General features: G+C 38.8%; 1 long non-coding RNA gene across 1 annotated transcript in view; it reads right to left on the reverse strand.

Annotated features, from left to right (window-relative positions):
• Positions 1-25,162, reverse strand: part of LOC125162827 (uncharacterized) — a 37,548-nt gene extending 12,386 nt beyond the window's left edge. The window contains exons 1-2 of the long non-coding RNA XR_007151191.1: positions 25,125-25,162; positions 20,066-20,117 (exon numbers count right to left, since the gene is read on the reverse strand). This is a non-coding gene — a long non-coding RNA (uncharacterized LOC125162827). The remainder of the gene's footprint in view (positions 1-20,065; positions 20,118-25,124) is intronic.
• Positions 25,163-27,088: the final 1,926 nt, after the last annotated feature.

The following is a 27,088-nucleotide window of genomic DNA, read 5'->3' on the forward strand; positions in this document are numbered from 1 at the left end:
AATCAGAGACTGCTGATCTCTGGAACGACCCCGGACACACCACTGGGCCAACTATTACTATATAAGCTATTATGCCACCTCAGATGCATTGCTAGAAGGCAATCAACGGAAGAAATATGGAAACATGGAGGGAAAAATTGTTCATGGAGCTTAAAAAGCCATAGAAGAATCTTACTTTTATAATATATAAACACTTGCATAGTGTTTACAAAAAGCCAGATATTTTTCCAAATGCTTTACACATTACTTCACTCAGTTCTTACATAGGAGGTATTATTATTTTGCCTGTTTTACTAACGAGGATAGTCTACATTATTATCTTGTCCTAGAGACCATGAATGAAACTCAAAGGTGGATGGTCTTGATTTTAAGGAAGAAATGAATACAGATTTCTTTGCAAGGACAACACTAGAGCCAAAGATAGAGTTTTGATGTAAGAGAAAGCAAAACTTTCAACACAAATGGATGTTCGAAAGTCGAATTAGTCCATTTTATTTCTTATATGTGAATTGCCTGATCATCTTTATAAAAGTAATTTTAGCTTCATCTATATTGTTTCTCATTTTGATGTTTAACATGAGAGCACTTCTGGTTTTTGTTTTCTATCTTAAAAACCCATTTGTTTTCCATTTCCCACCATTTTCAGACTGAAGTGTTGACTAGATTTGGTTCAATAAGAGTCAACATGATGACTTCCCCCAAGCCCCCATGGCGGGGAGGTGGGGGGGGGGGGGTCCCATGACCTATGATGGTGTGTTTAGTCATCTGGATTTGAAACATTTCTCCTTTTCTATTTCACATGTTCCTATTAAAGGCATGTATTTTTAGGAAATATTTCATTAAAAACTCAGAAGGTTGGGTGTGAGGGAGCTACAATTAAATGATAATATCAGGAGAATAGAGCATTGTTTCAAGATCACCTTCAGCTCTCCTGCTGGAGCATAAATGGGGGCGCAGGGCAGAAGCACTGATTTTCCAAGCAGGAGACATTTGTTGGGTGACAAAGCCTTATTACAATTTATTGACTTTAGTGTACAAATGATGAATGCAAGGGTAATTGCAGTTCTCACAGATGAGGAGACATCGTTCTCCATGTCCGTCCTTCTAGACTGGTGCAAACCACTGTTAGCTCGGCTTGCTGCCGTGGTTAATACTACCTTCTGTCAAATGTTGATGTCTCTCACTCTTTCCCATCACTATTTTTTTAGCAGTGATTTTTTTTTTTTCCTATTCTCTTCCTCACGCCCCCTCTTAGTTTCCTCTATGCCCTTTGGTTTGTTAATCTTCTACTGATTTTTTGTTTATTTAACTCAGACTTGAGAAATGATTTCCAAACCTGAATGTACATCAGAATCAGTGGAACTTTTTTATTAAAGTAATTATTTCTGGGCCCCACCCCAGGGGATTCTGACTCAAGAAGGCTTTACAAAGGCCATGAAAATCAGCAGTTTTAAAAGTCTGTGTTTTTAAAAAGATTCTCATGTGATAATTATTTGCAGGTAGACCTGAAGATCCTTAACTGGTATCTTTTAAATTACCTTAGGCAGCTTTCACTGTTTACTTCAAAGCAAGAGAACTTCTAGAAGGCAACATCGGGGTGTCATCCACTTTAGGACAAATGCTCCCATACACAGCCCTCAGTCTACCTGCTCTCTGACCCCCCAGAGGGCAGGTGAGCTCAAATTCCACCGGGAATGTTTTTCTGGTTGCCTGCTGTTTTGAGGAATGCAGGATTAATCAGGCAGTGGGCCTCCTGCCCAGAGAGGCTGTTCTGAAAAAAAAAGTGGCCAGTGTTTGCAAAGCCTCCGTTTGGGATCCAGGCCTCCGAAGGGAACCCCTTGAAGATGGGGGAACAGCGAGCTCCCTTCTCTGAGTTTCATGCCTCTTCAGTCTCAGCCGTGCACGCAGTTAAGAGAGACACCGTGTCTCCCAACTCTCTCCCCCCATCATGCATTTGCAGAGTATGTGGGAACCACGTGACAAGCACAGAGAGGCTTTGTTTGCTCTTATTAAGCTGGTTCTTCAGTGAGTACGCGTGGAGCTCAGTCCCAAAAAGAGCACACAGGTCTCACATACAGGGTATGCAGCGCCTGCGATCGTGAATTATTGAGTGCCTGAGAGCATTGTGATCATGACAGCAACTCTTATAATGCCTCTGGAAAATTCTATCATTGGGATACAACATGACAATATATTATTTATGGGATAATGTTAGGATGTTTTGGAAGGTATTTTACCATCTCTCTTTCAGTACAGTGAAAATAAAATTCTTACATGATTTTTCCAGACAAAAGGAAATGCAAACAAACACTATTTGAACTACTTAAGTAGTATCTACTTATTTAACCTTTATAGGTGAAATACAGTTTGTTAGCACACCCTTAAACTCCATAAGCTAAGTCAACATTATTGCTTCTATGTTTTTTTTACATGAAATTTATTGTCTAATTGGTTTCTATACAACACCCAGTGCTCATCCCAACAGGTGCCCTCCTCAATACCCATCACCCACCCTCCACTCCCTCCCACCTCCCATCAACCCTCAGTTCTCAGGTTTTTTTTAATTTTTTTTAACATTTATTTATTTTTGAGACAGAGAGAGACAGAGCATGAATGGGGGAGGACCAGAGAGAGAGGGAGACACAGAATCCGAAACAGGCTCCAGGCTCTGAGCTGTAAGCACAGAGCCCGACGCGGGGCTTGAACTCACCGACTGCGAGATCATGACCTGAGCCGAAGTCAGATGCTTAACCGACTGAGCCACCCAGGCACCCCGAATTAGGATTTTTAATAGTTTATTTATGAAACAAAAGATAATATATATGCAATAACTGTTGTCAGTTTTAGACACTGCAAACATTTTCTTTTTTTTTTTTATTTTTTTAAACGTTTATTTATTTTTGAGACAGAGAGAGACAGAGCATGAACGGGGAGGGTCAGAGAGAGAGGGAGACACAGAATCCGAAACAGGCTCCAGGCTCTGAGTGGTCAGCACAGAGCCCGATGCGGGGCTCGAACTCATGAACCGTGAGATCATGACCTGAGCCGAAGTTGGATGCTTAACCGACTGAGCCACCCAGGCGCCCCAACAATCACACCTTCTCAAAAAACACACTGTCTATCTTTGTGTTACAAGTGTGTGTGAATGGTTTTGTTGCAAGATTGTTGTTCTGCTGCCTTAAACAGCCTATTACATTTTAAAAAGAAAGATGATATAAAACTGACAAAATGATTAGACTTCCATGTCTGTATGTATCCGTCCAGACATTGTTCTAGGAACTTGCCCATACATACAGACATGTGCACACACACACACACACAGAGAACTGGACTATTTCACACACTTTTTTCACGTAACTGTAATATGGAAAACAATATGGACATTTTGTCAGTAAATATAAACATGTATAGTCATTCATAATAAATACAGAGCATTTCATTATATGGTTGCCCTACATTTAATTTAACGTATTTCCTATTGTTGAATATTCAAAATATTTCTTACTTGTTGCCATCAAAAATATCATCCAAATACCTGTGCATACCTGTATGCTTATTCCCTCAAGATAAATTTCTAAAAGGAAAAGTGATGGCCTAAATTTTAATTTCCGAAACATGCTTGCCCTGCAGACGTGCCTACACTTCAAAACTGCACCACTTATCCCCATGTTACTCAAGAAAAAATAAGTAAAATTCTAAATCGCACACCTATTAAAAGGGATGAGATCTGGATTCCAACAAGCATTAGTCAAGATGGTTCAAACAAGGACTAGTCAAAATGGTTGCTAACATCTAACGAGCACATTAAAAACTTATTAAACTCAAATTGACTCTTGATACTATTAAAAGGTTAACTCTACCTCCTCCCTCTGTTTGGGATAATATTTCTAAATAATGAGTCCTAAGATTCCATGCCACATATGGTGGGAAGCCCCGAACCCCAGAGATTTCTGAAGTGTATCCTACACCGTCCCGTCTTCTAATTAGCTCTTGTTCTGTGATTGATCTCTGCAGAACTCTTGTTTCAGCTCTCAGAGTTGCTTCTCTTTTTTGGTACCGGTTCTAACCAGAACTGGACTCTCATTCCCATTCCCTAAAACCTCATCAATACAAGATTGTGCATGTACATTTCACCAAAGATAATAGAGTATTAGCACAGGGGCGGCATAGAACACCTAGGAGAACAAATAATTTTAAGATTAAATATTATCCAGTTCTTCTTTTCATTTTTTTAATGTTTGTTTGTTTGTTTGTTTGTTTTTAAGAGAGACAGAACACGAGTGAGGGAGAGGCAAAGAAAGAGGGAGAGGGAGAATCCCAAGCAGGCTTTATGTTGCCACCACGGATCCCCATGTGGGACTCGAACTCCCGAACTGCAAGATCATGACCTGAGCTGAAATCAAGAGCCGAACACTTAACCGACTGAGCCACCCAGGTGCCCCCAGCTCTTATTTCCAAGCTTTTTTGCTCTGGCCACTCTTTGGGGTTCTTACTGTCTTATCTTCTGCCATAAATTCCATTTCGGGACGTGGTCACCTTCTTCCCACAGATTCTTTCCCCGGCTGAGAATTAGAATTTCTGGAGAGACTTTATGAAACTGTTGTTGCTCAGCAACCCCCCTCCTCCCCACCAAGGAATTAGAATCTTTGGGGAGTGGAAATGAGAAACGGGTATTTTCTAAAAGTTCCCCTTGTTAATTCTAGTGTGCAGCCAGGTTGAAAATTACTGTTTATAGACCCTTCGTCCAGGCCTCCTCTTTTGGATTCCTGATTCCTGCAGTCCTCTGGCCTACCAGCCAAAGCCTGAAAACTATTATTTCTTGCTTTTGCTGAGCAAGCTGTTTCTTTTTCTGTTTCTCTTTTTCCCTTCTCTGCACAGTGCCCTAAGGCACGACCTTTTCAGACTCGAAAAGGTGATATCCTAAATAAAAGTGAAACTCTCTCCTAAGGGAAAATTTGCCATTCTTCGAAGGCAATTGGGTCAAATGTCAACCACTTTCAAACTCCAGAGGTTTTTTTCTTTCCTCACTCATCTCTGTAAGGGTCGTCCACCAATTTAGTAACACGTAGGCATTCCTACCCCCAAGCAGATCCCATAATGTCTGTGGTATTGATGGTAAAAAAAAATCTATTAAAGTTGAAAAGGCAGCAATAATCAGTCAGAGAATCCTCTGCTAATGGCCATGATGTTGTGGACTCTGACTTAATCACAGGACCTATGGGGAAATGGGTGAGAACCAGGATGTGGCCATTGAATCAATGCACGCCTTTCATAATAGCCTGCATTATTCCAGCCATGTCACCTTTACATGCTGACCACCCTACAAGCACAGCTGACAAGTTGCCACATGGTCAAGATCACTAATTAATCTCCCAATTCTGTAACATTTGAGGAACAAAGTAAAATTTCAAATTACACCGCTTTTAAGTATACCAAAATTCATAGTTCACGTGTGTTAGATGACAAACTATATATGCCTGGGGTCAAGCATATGTCTTTGACTCACTCTAAACTTAATTTATAGTTTCATTTTTCAGTGCAAAAACACTGCCCTCAGAAACAAGTTTCACTAGGCGGTTTTCTAAAATAACAGACCTTTCCTAAGTGTGGTCCTTGCCTGGAACTCAGACATGAGCAGCTGTCCCTGACAGATAGGTCCAGTGGATTGATTCCATTATATTCATGGTGACATTTGCCTGCCTTGCCTGTAAAGCAAGGCCCAGTGGAGAAAACAAGAGGAAAGTCAGCACACACACACACACACACACACACGTATATTCTGCTTAAAAGGAGCTCATTTAAACTTCCTCGTTTTCCTTGCCAGCATTTGGCATTGTCAGTATTCCAGGTTTGGGCCACTCAATAGGTACATACATATGCCTATATTGTTAGAGAATTCTGCTCCTTACTATGTCCCAAATTAACGAATGGGTCTTTTTCAAAGTCAATGAAGGTGAAAGGTTCAGAACTCTTAAGAGTACAACATGAGTTAAAAAGATCTTTCAGTAAAATCTCTTCATTTCAATTGAAGACAAAATTAAGGGATTATCAGAAACTACCCTTCCGTGTTCTTCCGTGCTTTGCCCATAACCTTATTCTCTTCCTTAATTTCTGTTGGCCTCTTCTTTTTTAATTCTTTCAGCCATATGACCAAGACTGAAGATGCCTCCTGGTTTTAGGGGGGCACAAACAGAAGAGTGTCTCCAATTAAAGACTATGAACAGACCTGGGCACAGCCTTTTTTTTTTTTTTTTTTTTTTTTGAGCTCTGTCTTCATTTTTAATAGACAAGACAGCTAAGAATGATGACACAGAATTACAGCCTTTTTATTCTAATTTGGGCTGGTAACAGGTACCTAGTAGGCATTATAGGGAAGAGACACAATCTAAAGATTACCATGTACTTGATTTTATTGCCATAAATCAAGTTATGGTTTTTGTGGAAGTGGAGTGCCCTATACTTTGTAGCACACTCTCCTAGTGACAGACTCATTAAGTCCCTAGGTTCCTAGTTGAATGACTCTTGTTATCTCATGACAGATTGCCTGGGATGCCCCAGAGCGGCTGCTGCAGGATTGTCTAAGCATCTCCTAACCTTGGGCATGCTTCTGCCAGAACTCCAGTCAAGTTTAATGCCAGTAGGAAGAGAATAAAAGACAATGGAAATGAGTACCCTTTGTGGGAAATGAAGGAGAGAAATCAAGGAAAAAACTTGTACTAGATACCCTTACGAGTATCATCTTACTAAAACAGGAAAACAGAATAAATGAGATCTGTAGACTCACTCTGGATATTTAAATGGTACTTTTGTATACCTAATGAAAACAATAGCTTAAATAATCAATGGAATTCATCACATGTTTAAAATTGCTTCCAGTTGGGGAGCCTGGGTGGCTCAGTCGGTTAAGCGTCCAACTTTGGCTCAGGTCATGATCTCACAGTTCGTGAGTTCGAGCCCCGCATCAGGCTTTGTGCTGACAGCTTAGAGCCTGGAGCCTGCTTCAATTTCTATGCCTCCCTCTCAGCTCCTTCCCTGCTCATGCTCTCTCTCTCCTTCAAAAATAAATAAAAACATTTAAAAAAAATTAAAAAAATTGCTTCCGGGATAAATTAGCCAAAAACAATAAAACCAAATCACATTCCTTTCCTTTGTCTGTGCATATTTGAGACAGTCCATTTTTTTAAATTATTTATTTTGTTTTGAGAGAGAAGGGGGGGAGGGAAAAAGCATGAGTGGGGGAGGGGCAGAGAGAGAAGAACACACAGAATCTGAAGCAGGCTCCAGGCTCCGAGCTGTCAGCACAGAGCCTGATATGGGGCTTGAAATCATGGGTCACGAGATCATGACCTGAGCTGAAATCAGAGGCTTAACCGACTGAGCTACCCAGGCGCCCGGAGACAGTCCGTTTTTTAATGATAAATTTTCATTTGAAAAGTAATTCAAATGAAACTATTTTTTTTCCCCAATGAAAAAGTTATGAGAATATTTGAGACACAGATTTTCTTCCTCCTCCACCTTCCCCTCTATCTTCTTTGTCTCTCTTCTTTTCTGCTACTATGCATACTCTCCAAACAAGCATTCCTAAGCTCCTGGAAGAGAATTTAGCTGGCACACAAAATGGAATGCCAGATGTAGCCACCACAACTCAGAGAAGGTCCACCCACTGGAGAAGATCACATCTCCGACCACAGGAAAATCCAAAATTAAGGAGTCATTCCCAACAATCGATTCGGAGGTTACTGTTATTATTACTTTGGTACTGGTATTCATTTGTCCTTCCCTGATAAATCTGTCTACATTTCCACATGGAAAATCAAGTTTGAGGAGCCTCAAAAGCATTTTAAAAACATTCATTTCCCCAAGCTGCAGATTGCTGATGCCACAAGGGGTAGAAATATAAACAGCCAACAGATAAAACATGGCCGATAAGAAGAGAGTCATGGAAAGTTTCCTCTAGTCGTAATGTTTTTGCTTCTCATCCTTTAAAGGGCTTTCTTTCCTTGCTTGAATGATGGAAATGAGCCAAAGAATAAGTGTGATCATTTACTTTGCTCTTACCAGTTCTGTGATGTTACCCCCTATTCCTTAGCTGCAAAAACATTGCAGCTCAAAGTAGAAACATATGTATCACTATAGCAGCATCAAACAAATAAAACAACAACAAAAAGTCAACAAAAGATAACTAGATAGATAGATAGATAGATAAGTAGATAGATTATAGATACGTAGATAGATAGATAGATAGATAGAAATATATAGATATATGTGGAGACCGAGAGCCAACTTTTTATTTGTATTCCAGGACAAATTCTCTTCAAAGGGCCCTGAATCAGATGTATTGTTATAAAGAGTCCACATAAATATAATGTTAATAGTAACAAGTATTGAGAATTTGAAACATGTTAATTTCATACACACACATGCCTATTACTTTTTGACTCTTTGCCTGGGAACCAGGGGGAGGGATCTGAGAAGTTGCTCAGAGAAGCTTCTTTCTGATCTTCCCTAAAATCTCTCTCTACCAACTTCAACTATTCGTGTTCCTTATTTAGGAAACATGTCCTTTACCTCATTTCTACCTCAGTGCAAATTATCTGGTTTCCATGGGTCCCACTCCAGAGTGGGAGAACATTCTTCATCTTCTGTCATCAAGATAGCATTCTTAATCATAGCAGAAAAGAAGGGACAGATGTAAGTGATCCTTTTGAAGTGAAAAATCAATCAAACTTGACACTATGGTTGTGGGAGGTAAGAGAGAAGAAGGAAATCAACAACAGTGAATCAAATGTTTTGGCTTAATACCTAAGTGGTTGTTGTGGAAGTTTACAATATATGCACTTTGCTTTTTATTTATTTATCCTTACTATTTTTTTTGCACGATACTTTTTAAAAATGACTTCAGTCACTATTGGTTCATTGCAAAATTGTTTAAGTGGCCAAAATAATATCTGAGCTAGTAAAAAATAGCCATCGTTAGATAATATTTATATATGCATAATTAAAGAAAGATTGAGTAGTGATTCAGTTATTCTATAGATTTTCTCCCACTTCCCTTATATTTCAGCCTTTCTGTACTTATATATGAGTAAGGGACTTTCTCACAGACTATTTTGATAGAATTAATTGGCTTGTGAGTGCCATTATACATAATGCAAACCGAATTCTTGCCCTGAAGATAGATTTCACTATGTGACCTAGGTCAAATTAATCTACCTTAAATGCTTCATTGAAAAAAATGGGCATAATAACATCATCTTCCTAATAAGGACTTTGTAGGAATTGTGTAAGATGGTTTAATTCACTGACTGGGATGTCATAATCTTTTAATACAAGTTATCATTATAATCATTACCTGTATTCTCTTGATTGATGATCACAGAGATATCTCTTAGTTCTCTGATTGGACTATTGTCTTATGATCTAATCCCTGTAAGGGCAAGTCTAAAGATAAAATGATTTGTACTGCTCTGATTCCGCTGTCATTTGATATATTGCCTATTCCTTATTTGTATAGCACAAGCTTAAATCAATAGCAACTACCTCTCCATTATATTTAATGTTCCTGCTTTGAAAATGTAATCAAAGCAAAGACATATATACCAGGATAGTGATTGCAGAATTGTTTACTATGGAGGAAAAAGCCATAATTTACAAATGATCTAAATGATCATCGGTAGGAAATTAAAGAAACTAGTTATGGTTCGTTCTCACAATAAAACACAAGATAAATTTTAAGGACAGTGAAGATGCCCCTTATACTTTGACATGGGAAAATAAAAGCAGGAAACGTTTAATAAAAAATGTTTTAGAGAAAAGTAGGTATGCTGCAGTGCTATTGATATTTTAAATTAACTATAATGAGTTGCATTATATATTGCATGTGCATATATATACATATTATCCTATAGGATTAATGTATCATGAAAAGATTATCTCTGGAGTATGAGAATATAAGGTATTCTCTTTGCCATTTCAGAAACTGTGGTATTATTTGTACTGTATTGTTTGTATTTGGCCATGCTTTGGAGGTATAGCATTTAAAAATCAAGAGAAAAATATAGGTAAGGGCCATAAACAGCATTTTACAACAGCAAATAAAAGCTGATAGTTATGACAGGAAGATTCCTGAGCTACAGACGTTTTTTATTTATTAATTTTGAATCCATATGAAAGAATAAAGCCAGTCAACCCATACTGCCCCCCTCACGGTCCTGTGAGCGACAATCACTACACATGCATCAAATAAGAACTTACAATGTCTTTTCTTTTTCAGCCCTCTGTATCCCCACTTCTAAATTTTAAGTTAAACTCAACTCTGTTGAGAAGTTTCTTGGATCAACCCAATGCAAGAAATCATATAGTCATCTTGCAATCTGTACACTTGGTATTATTCGTACATTCGTTTTTAAACTACAAAGTTCTTTTTTATTAGGAATGTTACTACAAGACAGTTCGCAACCATTGAAATGGTGATAACAAAAGATTCAAGAAAAGTATTATATCTATTCATTCAAAGACCACCCCTATAAATATTTCACCTTATTTCTTTCTCAGTATTTCTGTAATCATAGAGTTGGATTTTTTTCAGTTTTATATTGTTGTCCTCATAGTGACTGTACAATTTCTTCTTCTTCTGGCTTATATATCCTGCATATTAAAATGGACTCAGGAACACAATCTACTATATTCTATTATGTTTATAGAGCATGCTTTATTTATCATTATATTAATTAAACTGCTTAGTTGTTTTAGATATTTTACTGTTATAGATAAGAGTATTATAAAAACCGTTGTGCATAAAGTCTTCTTTAAAGAATTAAAAATGTTTTATTTACAACAATGCCTCAGAAATGAAAAAAGCATGTGCATATTCTAAAGATCTTAGTATATGTCTCCAAATTGCTTTCTAAAATGATTATGCCCATTTAATTAATCTACATGGATGAGCTTATTTCATTTTGCATACTGATTTTTAAGGCCCTTAGGAAATTATTTATTTATTTATTTATTTATTTATTTATTTATTTTGATGTTTATTTTTGAGAGAGAGAGAGACAGAGAGACAGAGTATGAGTAGGGGGTGGGGGCAGAGAGAGAGGGAGACACAGAATCTGAAGCAGGCTCCAGGATCCGAGCTGTCAGCACAGAGCTTGACACGGGGTTCAAACTCATGAACCACGAGATCATGACCTGAGCCGAAGTTGCACGTTCAACCGACTGAGCCACCCAGGCGCCCCCAATTTACCTATTTAAAGTGTACAATTCAGGGGTGCAAGCGTGGCTCAGTTGGTTGAGTGTCTGACTTTTTTTTTTTAATGTTGACTTACTTTTGAGAGAGAGGGAGGGAGAGAGGGAGAGGGAGGGAGAGAAGGAAGGAGAGGGAGAGAGAAGCAGGCTTCAGGCTCTGAGCTGTCAGCACAGAGCCCAATACGGGGTTTGAACCCATGAACGGTGAGGTCATGACCTGAGTGGAAGTTGGATGCTCAACCGACTGAGCCACCCAGGGTCTTAGGAACTTATAAAATCTCTCCCAAAACAAGAAATACTCTCATTTTTTCGTACTGCTGAATATTTTGTGTATCTTGCTTTACACACAGTGGTATGTTGTCAATGCCATACACTGATGGGTTGTCCTGTGAATACATTCAGTTGTCAAAAATATAGTCCGAAAAACCAGTAGAAAGCAATAGTAAACCCTATCTTTTTATGCCTTTGCCTGTCACTACCATTTCCCCATTTTAAGAAAGAAAGAATAAGTGAAAGAGACATAGAGAATAAAGAAAAAAGTCAGAAGTTTGAAAGGAATATACTACACTGCTACATTGCTGTAATGAATGTTTTAAATATATGGGTTATATATATACATATATAATATATATTATATAACGCAAGAAAATATTTTAGTGTACTGAACAAAATCTCCACGTAAGTATGTTTTGTAACTCAGGATAGAATATAAGTAAAAAGAATACCAAAGAAATTTAATTATTTTGGTAAAAATAAGAAACCAATCATTTTTTATATTAAAATATTGAAAGAAAGCCAAACAACAACAGAAATCAGGTGGGAAATCTAGTTTTGACCATGTTGTACTGTAAGCTGATAGCACTGCACCAAAACCATTGCAACAATGAAGTATTTTTATTTTTATTAAAATGTTTATTTATTTACTTATTTTGAGAGAGGGTGAGAGAGTGCGAGCAGGGTAGGGGCTGAGGAAGAGAGAGGAGAGAGAGAATCTTTTTTTTTCTTAATTTTTAAATTTTTTTAATGTTTATTTATTTTTGAGACAGAGAGAGACACAGCATGAGCAGGGAAGGGGCAGAGAGAGAGGGAGACACAGAATGTGAAGCAGGCTCCAGGCTCTGAGCTGTCAGCACAGAGCCCGACATGGGGCTCAAACTCACGAACTGTGAGATCATGACCTGAGCCGAAGTCAGATGCTTAACCGACTGAGCCACCCAGACGCCCCAGGAGAGAGAGAGAATCTTAATCAGGCTCCATGTCCAGTGTAGAGCCTGACATGGGACTCAGTCTCATGACCATGAGATCATGACCTGAGCCAAAATCAAGATTCAGATGCTTAACCGACTGACCCACCCAGGAGCCCCAATGATACAGAGATATCATTAACACAGAGATACATAGCCACTTTGAAAGACAATATGATAGGAGTCCTGGGCATAATTCTGAAAAATGAGAAGTAAATGAGCTGAAGTTAGAGATATCGCAGTAACTTGGGCCTCAGAGGGTTCAACACTGGGATACTAATGAGTGAAAATAGGTGTTGGGGTGGCCCAGTAATAAACTCTTGTCTACAAAAGTGCTAAACCGGTTGGGAAATGAGAAGAAAAGAGTCACCTAATGTTGATGAACTGTGAAGAATTCGGCTTATATTTTAAGAAAAGGGGCTCCAAATATTGATTCTCAGAATTCAATGGTCAAATGACCATCACTGAGGCAGTATGAGGCAATACACCAGGCAGAAATTCTTTCTAAAATACTCCCTTCGCTCAGCATGAAAGAGCATTGCAAAATTCTTGTTTTATGGCTAAGCCTGCTCTCAAAGAACAACAAAATATGCGTTCTAGTTTCCTGGTCCAAAATTCACCAACCGATGCCTTCCTCCAACCCTGGGATGCTTAAATTTGGGGACAGAGGAAGCACAGGAGTTTCATCCTGGCAGGACTTCCTCCCCCTGGAGGAAAACATCAGTCTTGGTGAAGAAGTGTGCCCACCGAACATTTATTTACAATCCTTTTGTTCCATTTTTCCTTCAGACTTAGCCACTAAGAAAAGGGCCAGGCAGCAGGGTAGCCATTCCCCTCGTGTGGGGAAATCCAAATCCATCGGGGCGTCTGGGCACTTGGCATTCATCGTATGTGAATCCCTAGAGGCATCCCATCCCCTAGCTCAGGAATAGTAGTTGAGACATTGCATCTTCTTAAATACTCAGAGATTTGCTCCGTCACAGCTGCTCTTATCTCTCATGAGTAGATTTCTCATTCCTGTTTCACAGTGACTACCTCTACTATGAAATTACTTCAGCTCTGAAACTTACCCTGAAGGAAGGTTCGCATCTGGTCTTTATATTTTTTTTTTCAACTGGAAAACTCACTCTCATTAGATTCCTTGACAGGAGCTGCTTGGGATGCTGCAGAAACCTGAATCCAGCTGGATCTCTTTCCCCTATCATGCACACTTCAAGAAGCCTCTGCATTTTCCAGGACATGAATACCATTCTTTCTTTCTTTCCATTATTTCTGCAGTAATTGGAAGTGCGGCTGGTATATTCTTTACCTATTATTTACCTGAAGATTCATTTTTCCGGGGGCTAGACGAGGGATAATGGGGAGTGACTACTAATGAGTGTGGGCTTTTTTTTTGAGAGAGGTTGATAAACTCTGGATTAGTGGTGATGATGATGGCTGCCACTGCCACTGAGATCAAGTTGACCGGTGGGGACTCACGATTTCCACAAGAATACCTGGACCAGGGAGCCAGTGCTGGATGTGTCCTGCACCATCAGAGGCCACGCTAGAATTCTGCCCCCACCGAGCCCCTTCGCCAAGTGGCCACCATCACCAACCCAGCCATAACCTACAACTATCCAGTGCCCCTCTGAGATGATGGGAACATGACCCATGTGCCCGGCCACCATTATATTTATAATGTATATGTGCATGCGTAGTATATATGTAATATTTAATGTAATATATATAAAGGATAATGAGAGCCAGTTGTTTTTCACTTTTGGAAAAGGGAGTTACAAGTATGGAAAAGGGAAAGACTAACACGCTCCTATGGTGTGGTAGTGGAATTAGTATCAACTCATATAACTATTACTGTCTACTACTAAACAGATAAATAGAGGCATACATAGGTATATCTGTTTATATAGAGAGGTGTGTGTGTATGTGTGTGTGTGTGTGTGTGTCCATGTGTATATTTTCTAGCACTGTCTACTGGGCAGGCCTAGAGGAAATGACACCCCAGTAGCAATGAGTACATTATTCCCTAGACTTTAGTTTCTAAATGCCATTCTTTACTGTAAAGAAATTAGGACTCATTGAAGTAAATACTAATGCCAAGCCTGGGGCAGAGAAAATCCAACATGAGTCTGGAATATTTTCACCATAAATTAAAAGAATGCTCAATAAATCTTGGAGCTGAGTCAAAAAGATTATAAAGGTTCCCACCGGCCAAAATTAGGGCCACTTGAGCATAATAATAATAATAATAATACAATAACAATGAATTGTAACTGAATAAAATAGGAATCCATGAATCTATGTGAATATACATACACACACACATACATACACACATACATACATGAATCAATAGTAGAGGAGATAAGAAATCTCTATCAATGCCAGCTAATAAAATATGGAAGAAATGATAGAGTTAGAAATCAATAGTGTTTGCTAAATTTAATGGCTAAAGTTTGATGAGGAATAGGGTATTTACATAGTCTCAAAGTGCCCATCCACAAATTACAGCTTCATTATAAATAGAAACATAATTAAATTACAGTGGAGATTCTTGGCAGGCACTGCCTAACCCCATGACCAAAGTTCATGTTACTCATGTTGGAGCAAGTAGTCAATATGTGCCTCATTAAGTGAAAAGAGCACATCACCATATCTATGGTATTCTTGCAAAAAATATATAGAACTCATATTGCATCATGAGGAAACACCAGAAACACTCAAGGTGCAGCACATTCTACGAGTTTATTATTTGTAGTATTATCAGTATTAGTATTATCTTGTCTCTTAAAAATGTCAAGGTCAACAAAACAGAAAGGCTGAGAATCTTCTTCAGATTAATAGAGACTAACCAGACATAATAAGTAAATATAACATGTGATCTAGATTAGATGCTGTACTAAGGGGACGAAATTATAAGATACCTTACAGGGACAACTAGAAAAAGTTAAATACGTGGATTAGATAACGTATTACAACAATGTTCAAGTTCTTGATTTTTAGAGGTATTTAGGAGTAAAGATATAATACCCCCAAATGATTCAGGAAAATTTTTTTCATATGTATCTGGTTACAAAATTTACGCAGACACAGGTAGATGTGTGTGTGCGTATGTGTGTGTGTGTGCACGTGCACACAGGTGAAGAGAGAGAACCTGATACAGCTAAGGAGGCAAAACTGAACAGTTGTTACATCTGGGTTAAAAGTATCAGGGAATTTATAGTACGCATCTTGAAAATATTCCGTGAATTTGAAATCATCTCAAAATAAAAATTTACAAACAAAAGTATAATAATTTGCAGAAAAAGAAAATAAATACACCAAAAGATGAACGGTAGTTTGTGCAGGTACTAGGAGTTTAGGTGTTTTTTACTTGCTTTCTTTTCTCTTATTTTACCCACATTCTTTATTAAAAGTATGTTGCAAATCACCAGCTGAAAAAGTCGTGGGCACCGGAGCACATTCAGACCCTTCTAAGGTCTGCATCAACATACTTTTAGCTTGGCCCTTAAATAGAATATGGCATTGCCAGACATCTTAAAATTTTTCTCTCATTTATTATTATTTATCATTTTCATTTTTCTCCTCTATTGATTTAGGTCTTTTTATTGCAGTATTTCAGAAACAGCCTTTGGCAGAAGCATTTTTGCTAACATACATGAAGCAATGAATTACAGCTTTCTTTTTATGGGGGAACAAAATCCGTAATTTAGTTTAGGGATTGACAACAAAGGACAGAAGATGTCAACAGTAACACTGATGTCAGAGGCAAACAGTGCTTGAACCGAGGCTATCTGTTCCTCTGTGTCAATTCTCCCCTGGCTATCCACTCTTTCCCCACTAAATAAAACAAGCCCGTTCCTGTGCTGTCAGATGTGCGAGGTAAATACACAGCTCTCCTCCTTAGCCCCACCTGGAAAAGTCAGCGTATGTGCCCAACTCCAAGCATCAGTGTTAAACAGATACAAGTACATGTGCTTACCTGTTCCAATCTTCTCAGGGAAAGGTATTCTATAAATGTGCATTATCATCGTTAGATACCAACTCTCCCTCCTATGTTTTGATCACTGACATCTAAATGGTTTCTAATTGGAATTTGCTTAAAATACCACTAGCTGAATTTCTACTAGAACATATTTTCAAACTGGCAAATATTGGCAAAGCTTTTAGAGACATTTAGGGAATGTCCACAAAATACAGAAAACGTTATTTCTTTTGTAGCCATTTGACAATGCAATGATTTTACTAAAAATTTAATGGCATTGGGCGCCTGGGTGGTGTGGTCTGTTAAACGTCCGACTCTTGATCATGATCTCATATTCATGAGTTCGAGCCTCGAGTTGGGATTGGCTTGGGATTCTGTCTCTCCTTCTCTCTGTCCCTCCTACTTGTCATCTCTCTCTCTCTCTCTCTCTCTCTCTCTCCCTTCTCTCAAAATAAATAAATAATCTTAATTTTTTTTTTAATTTAAAAATTTGGTGGCATTGGACTGAAACTCCTAACTTATCCAGGGCAACAATTGCTTTAAAAAAAATCAAGAATGATTTTTGACTCAATAAGTCTGTAATGGCCTTTTTTTGATCAAAGAAACAAGAAGTAATACAAAATAGCTAGTCTTAATTTCAGAATTAATTCCTTTAGGCAAAAAAGTGATTGTGGTTACAGAAGATAAAAGCTAATCCTAAGGGAGAAAATGACATTTCCAGTTATTATGAATAAAGTGATTTGTTTTGGTTCTGGTCTCCACCAATGACACAACATTTTGTTTCCCTGTGGAGCTAGAAATTTATTTCATTTTATTAACAGAGGTCTATTTCCTGTGGTGGTTGTGATGGTGGTAGTGGTTGTTGTTTTTAAGATAATTGACAATTACTGTATTAATGTTACTATGAAATGTGAACATTTACTATGTTAATGCTACCCAATCTTCTTTCAAACCCCAAAGTTGTCAGGGAGTGGAACTCTTGCCATAGAACCAGGTATTTGGAAGAAATTATCGGGGTGTGTGTGTGTGGTGTGTGTGTAGCAAAGACACAAGAGAGATATCGGAAATGACTTTCTTCATCATAGGGAATTTTAGCAACTATCCGGCTAATAATGTCTCTGCTCGCTAAACACTATTGTGACCACTCTCCCCATTTTAAAAGTAAGCTATGGGTACATATCAAGCCTTAGAAGACCCAGAAATTAGTGATACTGATGTGAATAAATGAAGCAAAAACGTCACTCATCACAGGTGACAGAACCAACAGTCCACTTTTTAGAATTCTGGCAATATTCTTTTCCCCTCTCAAGGTCTCTTCAGTGTCCGCTCAGTTTTAGGTAAAGGACTGTGATGATCACATCACAAAAACAAAATATCTCCAAATGGCCCTGAGATGTCTTGGCTGCCAGGCCAGAGGAAAGATGAGGCAGTTGTGGCCGGTGGTTAATGCCACGATACTCATCTGCCAAATATCCCATGACAAGAATTATTCTGTGGGAGTAACAGTAGTGTATGAACTTTAAGTCTTTAAGTACAGCTGTGTCAGATTTGGCCATCCATCTTCTTGACACAGTAGAAATGTACTACATTGCCATTTTACCATATAGTACCTATTATAAACAATTTAAAAAAAGATGGTTATCCAGCATTGTGTGCCAGTCCCGTACCTGTCACGAGACATATGTTGTCTCATTGTGATGGGAAAACAATGGTCCCACAAAGATGTCTATGCCATAATTCATAGAATCTTTGAACATGTTACCTTACGTGGCAAAAGGTATTTTGCAGATATGGTTCAATTAAGGGCCTAGAGGGGCCCGTGGGTGGCTCAGTCAGTTACGTGATTGACTTCGGCTCAGGTCATGATCTCACGGTTTGTGAGTTCAAGCCCCACATCGGGCTCTGTGCTGACAGCTCAGAGCCTGGAACCTGCTTCGGATTCTGTGTCTCCCTTCTCTTTCTGCCCCTCCCCTGCTTGTGCTCTGTCTCTTTCTCTCCCCAAAATAAATAAACATAAAAAAATTTTTTTAAGTTTAAGGGCCTGGAGAAGGAAAGATTATCCTGGGTTGTCTGTGTGGGTCCATTCTAATCCTGCATCCTTACAAGTGAGGAATCTTTTCTAGGTGAAGAGATGGAAACAGGCGGAGGACTCTACTTGCCCTTCTTGGCTTTGAAGGTAAGAGAGAGAAAGCCATGAGTCAAGGAATGGGGGTGGTCTTTAGAAACTTGAAAAAGCAAGGAAATAGACCTACAGAGAGGAATGCCGCCCTGCCAACATCTTGATTTCAGCCCAGTGAGTTTCATGTCAGAATAGTCACCTTTAGAACGATAAGATAATAAATTTATCTTGTTTAAATCACCAAATTTGTTTTGTTACAGCATCATTAGGAAACCAATATACTCATGAAATTTCCACAAATTCATTTCAAGTGTGTAGCATTTTCTCCATTTCACAGATATCAAAAATATTTCTGCTCAAAATGATGAAAACAGTAGTTGAAAGAAAAGCTTTAATCACTGAGTTATTTAGGATAGTCAGTGTCAATATAAAAAGCAATATAAATTCTAGGGATTAATTGGATTTTTTATTTAAGAATGAAGAGAAAGGGGTGCCTGGGTGGCTCAGCTGGATAAGCATCCAACTCTTGGTTTCAGCTCAGGTCATGATGTCGTGGTTTTGTGAGTTCAACCCCGCATGGGGCTCTGCGATGCCAGTGCAGAGCCCGCTTGGAATTCTCTCTCTCTCCCTCTCTCTCTGCCCCTCCCCTGCTCACGCTGTCTCTGTCTCTCTCAGAATAAATAAATAAACTTTTAAAAAAAGCATGAAGGAAAGGATTGATATAAACAAAAACACAGACAACAACCAGTGTTGGTGACGATGTAGAGAAGTTGGAACCCTCATACCTCGCTGGTGAGAACCTAAAAAGATGCAGTGAAATTCTTCAGGGATCCCACAAAACTTAATTCTGCATTGAGTGACCACACAGCCCAGCAATTCCACTTCTAGATATATATCCAAGAGAACTGAAGACATATGACCACAACTTGTACACAAGTATTCATTGTGGAGTTATTCATAATAGCAAAAAAATGCAAACAACCCAAATGTTCATCAACTGATGAATGGTTAAACAAAATGTGATATATCCATATAATGGAACATTATTCAGCCATATAAAGAAATAAACTAATGATTGGTGCCACGACATGGATGACCTTGAATACATTATGCTAAGTTGAAAAAGTCAAAGACAAAAGGCCACATATTATATGATTCCATGTATATACCATGTCCAGAATTGGTAAATCCATGGAGATAGAGTATCAGCTCTAGTTACCAGGGATTGGGGTGAGGGGTAATCGAGAATGACCACCGATTGGTATGGGCTTTCTTTGGAGATGTTGAAAACATTCCGCAATTAAACAGTAGTGATGATGGCACAACACTAAAAGGGTATAAATGTTACGGTATGTGAATTTTATCTCAAGGAATAAAAGACCGAAGGGAATGTCTTTAGACAACCAAGGATGAAAAGCTGAATCCAGGGAGCTCAAAATTTTATAAGCAATTTTCATCACTGATACTTACCAGGTAGTTGGAACAAGATGCAGTCATCACGTGCAGATTTGATATTATCTCCCTAAGAATATAATAAAGGCCGCTCTGAGTTACATTTGGATCATTACAATGTCAATTAAAAAGTTTTAAAAATATACTTATCATTTCTAAATAACAGGATATAATTACAAGGAGATTAGACACAAATTGATTTAAGGTAAATTTATAAATGCAAATGCATTCACATTTAAGGTTAATAGTTTGTCCTTCTCTGAAACTGTCTTGCTTGACTTGAATATTCTATTGATTTGCTGTCTCAGGGTTTAGTAGAGCACTATAAAAGGGTTTTAGTCTCTAAAACATTGCTGTTTATCCTAGAAAATCTGCGTGCACTATATCACATGAAATTTTAATTGAGGCATGTTTTATAATAAACGATGTAGCCTGGCATTGTTCTATTTGCTTACATAACAATATCTCAATTGACTATACTCATTCATTGTTAATTAGCTTCTTACCAAAGGGTATTGGCAGAGTTTCCATAATATTCTTAGCAAATAAAATAAGGGATATAAAGAAACTTAAGAGACTCTGAAGGCTCTTATTCCCAGAACTATTACTTCAGTATTTAAGCATAAAATCAATCTATTTTTGGATGCTGGGTTCTCCCTTTAAAAACAAGGGGAAGCCTGCTAATATACTAAGTGCACACGCATCATTAAAAAGAGGGAAACCCACAAGAATAATAACATAGTGCAGGCCGGTAGCTATATATGAATACTCAAGCTTTCTAGAGTATATGTTTGAGAAAAAGTCTTTTTTGCCTTCCGTAGAATATCTATTATTTTGTTTTTGAAAAAAATATTTAATGTTTATTTATTTCTGAGAGAGAGACAGAGCTTGAGCAGGGGAGGGGCAGGGAGAAAGGGAGGTAGAATCTGAAGTAAGCTCCGGGCTCTGGGCTGTCGGCACAGAGCCCGAACTCCCAAACTGCAAGGTCAGGACCTGAGCCTAAGTCCAACGTGTAACCGACTGAGCCACCCAGGCGCCCCTTGTAGAGTTTCTTTTAAAATGTACCTATCGGGGCTGTGTGAGGACTTTAATCCTTTGCAATCCCCCTTCTTGTCTTTAATAGTTGGAAAATTACCTGCAAATTTCGTTTGACAAAACATAGAGGCTGGCTATTTTTATTTTAATTTTGAGGTTACTGGTAACAGTCCACCAGTTTTCTCTTGTGTCATGGTTCTCAGAACACAAATTCCAGGTTTTTCATTTGGTACCTGCATGTCTTCCTGGAGCTGTAATGGATGCTGCTGGTTCCAGGTGTGAAGCAATAGGAAAAATACACCAACGCCTGGAACTCTACTTCTTTGGGGAGTGCTGCACCTGACCTTAGCAATTTAAGAGACTGGCTGAGTTCAACTTTGAAAGACAATTAGTCAGATGTAGGTGTGGTCTGTGAAGAGCCTTCCTAGAAGAGAGAGAGTAGAAAAGCCTTGAGTGGTGGAGACCATCTGGGTGTATGGTGTTTAGGGTGGCTCTTCTCCTTGTGCTGCTGCAAAGCTATAGATGTCCCTTCCCTCCCTGCTCTGTGGCCCAGAACTGCCTTTGGGTTACATTAGGGATTGTCTCACCCAGGCTCCTAGCCCTCCATTTTCTAGTTGGAGTCTCCCAGTGGGAGGCGTGGCAGGCATGGAGAACAGAGGACAATAAGGTCAGATTATGTAGTCCCCTTTCCCCACCTCCTTCCCATAGGCTGTGACTCTGAACCTGGAACAGATATACTGAAGAGGTTTTATAGGGATACACCTGTGCCCACCTGCACTGCTCTAACTTCCTACTGAAGTCAATGTTTGAGCCTAAGTCGTTTTCATTGATAAAACAGAGTTTTAGTATCAATTTGTCAGTAGAATTGAAGTGACGTAACAAGATATGTAAAAGCTATTACTTCTATTTTATAGCCAGATGTGAGTAAGTTTGTGGTTTTTACTATATCAATTGTTGTTTCCAAAAAAGAACTATTTGATGATGGTACCAACATTTTCATTTTTTTTTTACCATAACTTTTCCAGAATAAGTGCTAATTCTATGTTTTAAACTCTATTCGTATGTGGGGGCGCCTGGGTGCCTCAATCAGTTAAGTGTGTGACCTCAGCTCAGGTCATGATCTCGCGGTTCATGGGTTAAGAGCCGTGCATAATGCTGTCTACTGTCTGCACAGAGCCTGTTTCAGATCATCTGTCCCCCCCCACCCCCGCTCATATGCACACACTCTCTCAAAACAAACGAACATTAAAAAATTAAACTCTATTATTATTCATTGTAATACAGCTAAGCAGTAGAGACTAAAAGAGCAAAAGTATTTCCATCATACTACTCCCCTCTCTAGGGTAAACACCTGAATGTTTGGCATTTATCTTTCTGTTCTTTTTTCCTTTGGTGCGCGCGCACACACACACACACACACACACACACACACAGGTTTTAGAATGTTTGTAAATAGCATCACACTCTACACGTATTTGTGAATAACTTTTAGGCTTTGCAATTCCTACTGGAACTTCCCCTCATATATACAAAAAAGAATATTATTTTTACCCATGCATAATAGTTCATATTGGCATGTATCCTAATTTATCTAAACCTTCTTTGGTGGATGTTCAGGTTTTTTGTTTTTTAATTTATTTGTGCTGTTATAAACAATGCTCCAATGAATATATATTTGTTCACAGTAAGGTCATTTCTGTCAAATACTCTCTGAACAGGAGGTTTGCTGGATCAGTGGGATACATATTTTAGATGTAATAGATACTGAAGCGTTATATCAGCATATGGATACTGAAAGAGCGTACCTACCCTGGCCGACTCCATCGTGTTCTGTGTCCTCCATCTTGAGAGACTATATCCCCGACTTGGCCCCCTTTCCAGGAAAACCGCAGAAACCTCAGACCACGCCTCCTCCCCTTGAGTAACCTCCCGCTCACCCGTTCAAACTTCCCGATCAAAACATGCCCAGCAACCTTCCTAACGGGACTCCGACCCTTCCCCAGCCAATCGGCTGAGGCCACGACCCTTCCCCAGCCAATCGGCTAAGGCCACATCCATTACCTCACCAAATGCCCCTAGACCCCTATAAAACCTTTGTGCTTTTGAAACTCGCTGGCTCTCTCCAGCATCTCACCGCTGCGTGGGTGCAGGTAGGGGATTGAGCTCGAGCTACTAGCTCGAATAAAGGCTCTTTGCTTTTGCATCAGACTTGGCTCCCTGGTGGTCTTTGGGGATCGCGAATTCTGGGCATAACAGATACCACAATTCATGATACATAACAGTGCTATTTTGTTCCATCTGGCCAATAGTAGATACTGACACTCAACTCTTTCTTTATAAATTGACAAGGAAAAGCATTTTGTTATTATTTCCTTATGTATTACTTTGATCACAAATGAAGTCAGGGGTGCCTGGATGGCTCAGTCAGTTAAGCGTCCAACTTTGGCTCAGGTCATGATCCCCGAGTTCGTGGGTTTGAACCCCACGGTGGGCTCTGTGCTGACAGCTCAGAGCCTGGAGCCTGCTTTGGATTTTGTGCATCTCTCTCTTCGCCCCTCCCCCACTCATACTCTGTCTCTCTCTCTCTCTCTTTTAACTTTTTTAATGTTGAGAGAGAGCATGAGCTGGGAAGGGGCAGAGAGAGAGGGAGACACAGAATTCGAAGAAGGCTCCAGGCTCGATGTGGGCCTCGAACCCATGAACCATGAGATCATGACCTGAGCCAAAGTTGGGTTCTTAACCAACTGAGCCACCCAAATGTCCCTCTCTCTCTCAAAAATAAACATTAAAAAAAAAAAGATTTAAAAAACAAATGAGGTCAAGCAGCTTGTCTTGTATTTATTAATCCATTTTTCGTTCTGCAAATTTTCTGTTTACATTAATTGCCCATTTTTCTATTGAACTGTCATTTTCTTCTTTATTTTAGAAACTCCTTAGATGATCGCTATTGATTTTATTATATAGAGAAAATGAATACTAGTTTGTCCATGTCTGTCTAGTGCTTCTTTTTACCTGAAATGTGGTAGTTTCCATGATACAGATGTTTTAAAATTTCATGTAATCAAATTTGTAAAACTTCTTAAATTTTTGATTTTCAGTCTTTATGACATGTTTGAAAGATCTTCAATTTCAGTTTACTGCATTAGTCAGCTCAGGCCACCATAGCAAAATACCCCATGTGGTTAACAACAGAAATTTCCTTCCTCACAGTTTCTGGAGGCTGTAAGTCTGAGATCTGGGTGCCACCATGCTCAATTTCTGGTGAGAGCTCTCTTCCTGGCTTTCAGAAGACTACCTTCTCACCCTATCCTTACATGGTCTTTCCTCAATGCCTGTGCAGGAAGAGAGATCTCTCTCTCTTCCACTCCTTATAAGGCTAACAATGCTGGTGTATTAGGACCTCACCCTTATGACCTCATTTAATCTTAATTACCTTCTAAATGCCCTGGGCTTCAACATACAAATCTGTGGGGGACACAATCCAGTCCATAGCAATTACAAAAAGGCATTCTTCTGGTTCTTTTAAACAGGTATTTAATTCTTCTGGAATTTTATTTTTACATCTACACAGAATTAGTTTTCTGAGACATGGATCTAACTTATTTTTCCATGTGATATAACTTTCCCAATATTATGTATTGAATCCCATTCTTTTCTCACTAATATGAAATATCAGTATTATAAATGATTCAATGGATGCATGAATTATCTTGACTTTCTTCTATTCCATTAATTAATAAGTTTCAGCACCAGAGTCACATTTTTTTTAACTTCTGGAGCATTACTGTATGCTTTGACATTTGTTAATCATCTTATGGGTATTAAAATTTTCTGGCCGTTTTTTTTTTTTATCCAAATTGTCTTGGAAATCAACTTTAGAATTTGTAAGATTTCACTTATGAAATGAAAATGTGTACTGAAAATTCGAGCCGCCTTTTATATATTTCTCAGTAAGTTAATAGAGTTTTCTTCTTAGGAGTCTTACACACTTCAGCCAGGACTGCAATGAACTACAACAAATGTGGTCAGGAAATCTACCCACCTCTAGCCAGTTTTCCTCTCATTGGCCTCAGTGTAGCCATCTATGATACTGTCTCACATAGAGGCGACATGGCTACCAGAAGCTTGAAGATTCTGTTACAAACAAGCAGCCATTCTGAAAAGGAAGTATCTCTGTTCCAATAGTTCCTGAAATGATCTGTCATGATTTCCTTTTCAGAGATCTCCTTTGCCTTGTGTGAGTAACATGCCCAGCTCCGAACTAATCTCAGTCACCAGTGAGGTGGATTGCCTTGACTGATCAAGTCCAGGCCTGGACCTACCACCAAATGAGTTGGGTTATCCCTACCTGCCCTATACAGACTAGAAGTGGTGAGGTGGTTCTCAAAGTAAAATCCAGATGCTATTACCAGAATAAGGAAAAACTGATGCCAGTGGTCAAAAACAATACATGCTCATCACCCCATACTACCTTCTCATTTATGTCTTTCCCATTTCTTTATAACTTACATCTTCATTTTCCTTTAATAGTTTGGCCCTTTAAGTCACATCTTTATCATTCCAGTATGTAACTTTTTAAATGGTCATATACCAATATTAACTTGACTGCCCAGAATCTGAAGCCCCACCAAATAATTAGAGATTCTTTCGATGTGTGAGTCTTCCTGGATTCAAAAAAAAAAAAAAAACAAAAAAAAACAAATAGTTGTTCTTCCTGTACTCTGGCAACCAGGGGCAGGCAAATGATCCACGTTCAACTAATTATATGTTTATGCCTGGGACATTGAATAGAAACAGGAAATAGGTATACATTACAGTTCATTGTGTCAGTTGATGGTGGAGTCTGGTGTCCAGTGGCAGCTGGGACCATGATAGCCCCAGTTTCTGTTTGCAAGATTAGCGTCAGTGTGCTAAATACATGAGTTCTGTGGTATGACAGCAAGGGTGCCTCTGGCCCTAAAACTCCCTTTGATTTCTGCCTGTTGCCTCATCCCTGACCTCCAGTCTTCCTATTAGTCATCTAAGATCCTTTGAATCAATCCATTCTGCCTAACGTAGGCAGAATGAAATACTGATGCTTCAAACAAGGACCCTGACTGATAAAAATTTAAATTATTGTACATATTCTTGTATAGTTATATCACTCATAGAATGCATTGAAATTGTGAAAGAGAATAGATGAATCATAATGAAACATCTTGACACAAAATGTGTTCAACTAAAGAAGAAATCATGGCTTTAGAAGAAGACCACCCAAGCAAAAAGTGCAAGAGGTCAGGGTAAATGTGATGAAAAAAAAAAAAAAATAGAAGGAATTGAAATGTAAGTCGGCAAAAAGTGAAATAGAAAGGAAAACAAAACCGACACATAAATGTATAAAAAGTTGTAGGGAACTACCATGGAGAGGGAAGTATGAAAATGGAAAAATAGAGCAAAATAAAACAGAAATAAAGATGGAAAAAGGACTAGGGAGCATGTGGTAAATAAGAAACAGATAAACAAGATCAAATGTAGATGTGATTGGAGATAATAATGAAAACAACCAAAACAATAACCAAACAAATATTTAAACCATGCGTTAAGAAAACTTTTCCATGATAGATTTACTTTTCTACAGTGAATACTGAACTGTAAAGGTTCAAGAGACATGCCTTGGTAAAGTTATTGAGATTTATATTAGGGTAGCCAGGTAAAAATTCAAGACATTTTAGTTTTTTTAATTTTCAATTTTTTTAAGTTGTTTTAAATGTGTATTTATTTTTGAGAGAAAGAGACACAACGCAAGTGGGGGAGGGGCAGAGAGAGAGAGGGAGACACAGAATCTGAAACAGTCCCCAACCTCTGAGTTGTCAGCACAGAGCCCGATGCGGCGCTCGAACTCACGAACCGTGAGATCATGACTTGAGCCGAAGTCGGACATTTAGCCGGCTGAGCCACCCACATGTCCCTCAGGATATTTCTAACGGGAGAATAGTCAAGCTGACCTCAGATTTCTTCACAGAAATA

The sequence above is a fragment of the Prionailurus viverrinus genome, chromosome A3 (assembly GCF_022837055.1).
Source record: "Prionailurus viverrinus isolate Anna chromosome A3, UM_Priviv_1.0, whole genome shotgun sequence".
Lineage (NCBI taxonomy): Eukaryota > Metazoa > Chordata > Mammalia > Carnivora > Felidae > Prionailurus > Prionailurus viverrinus.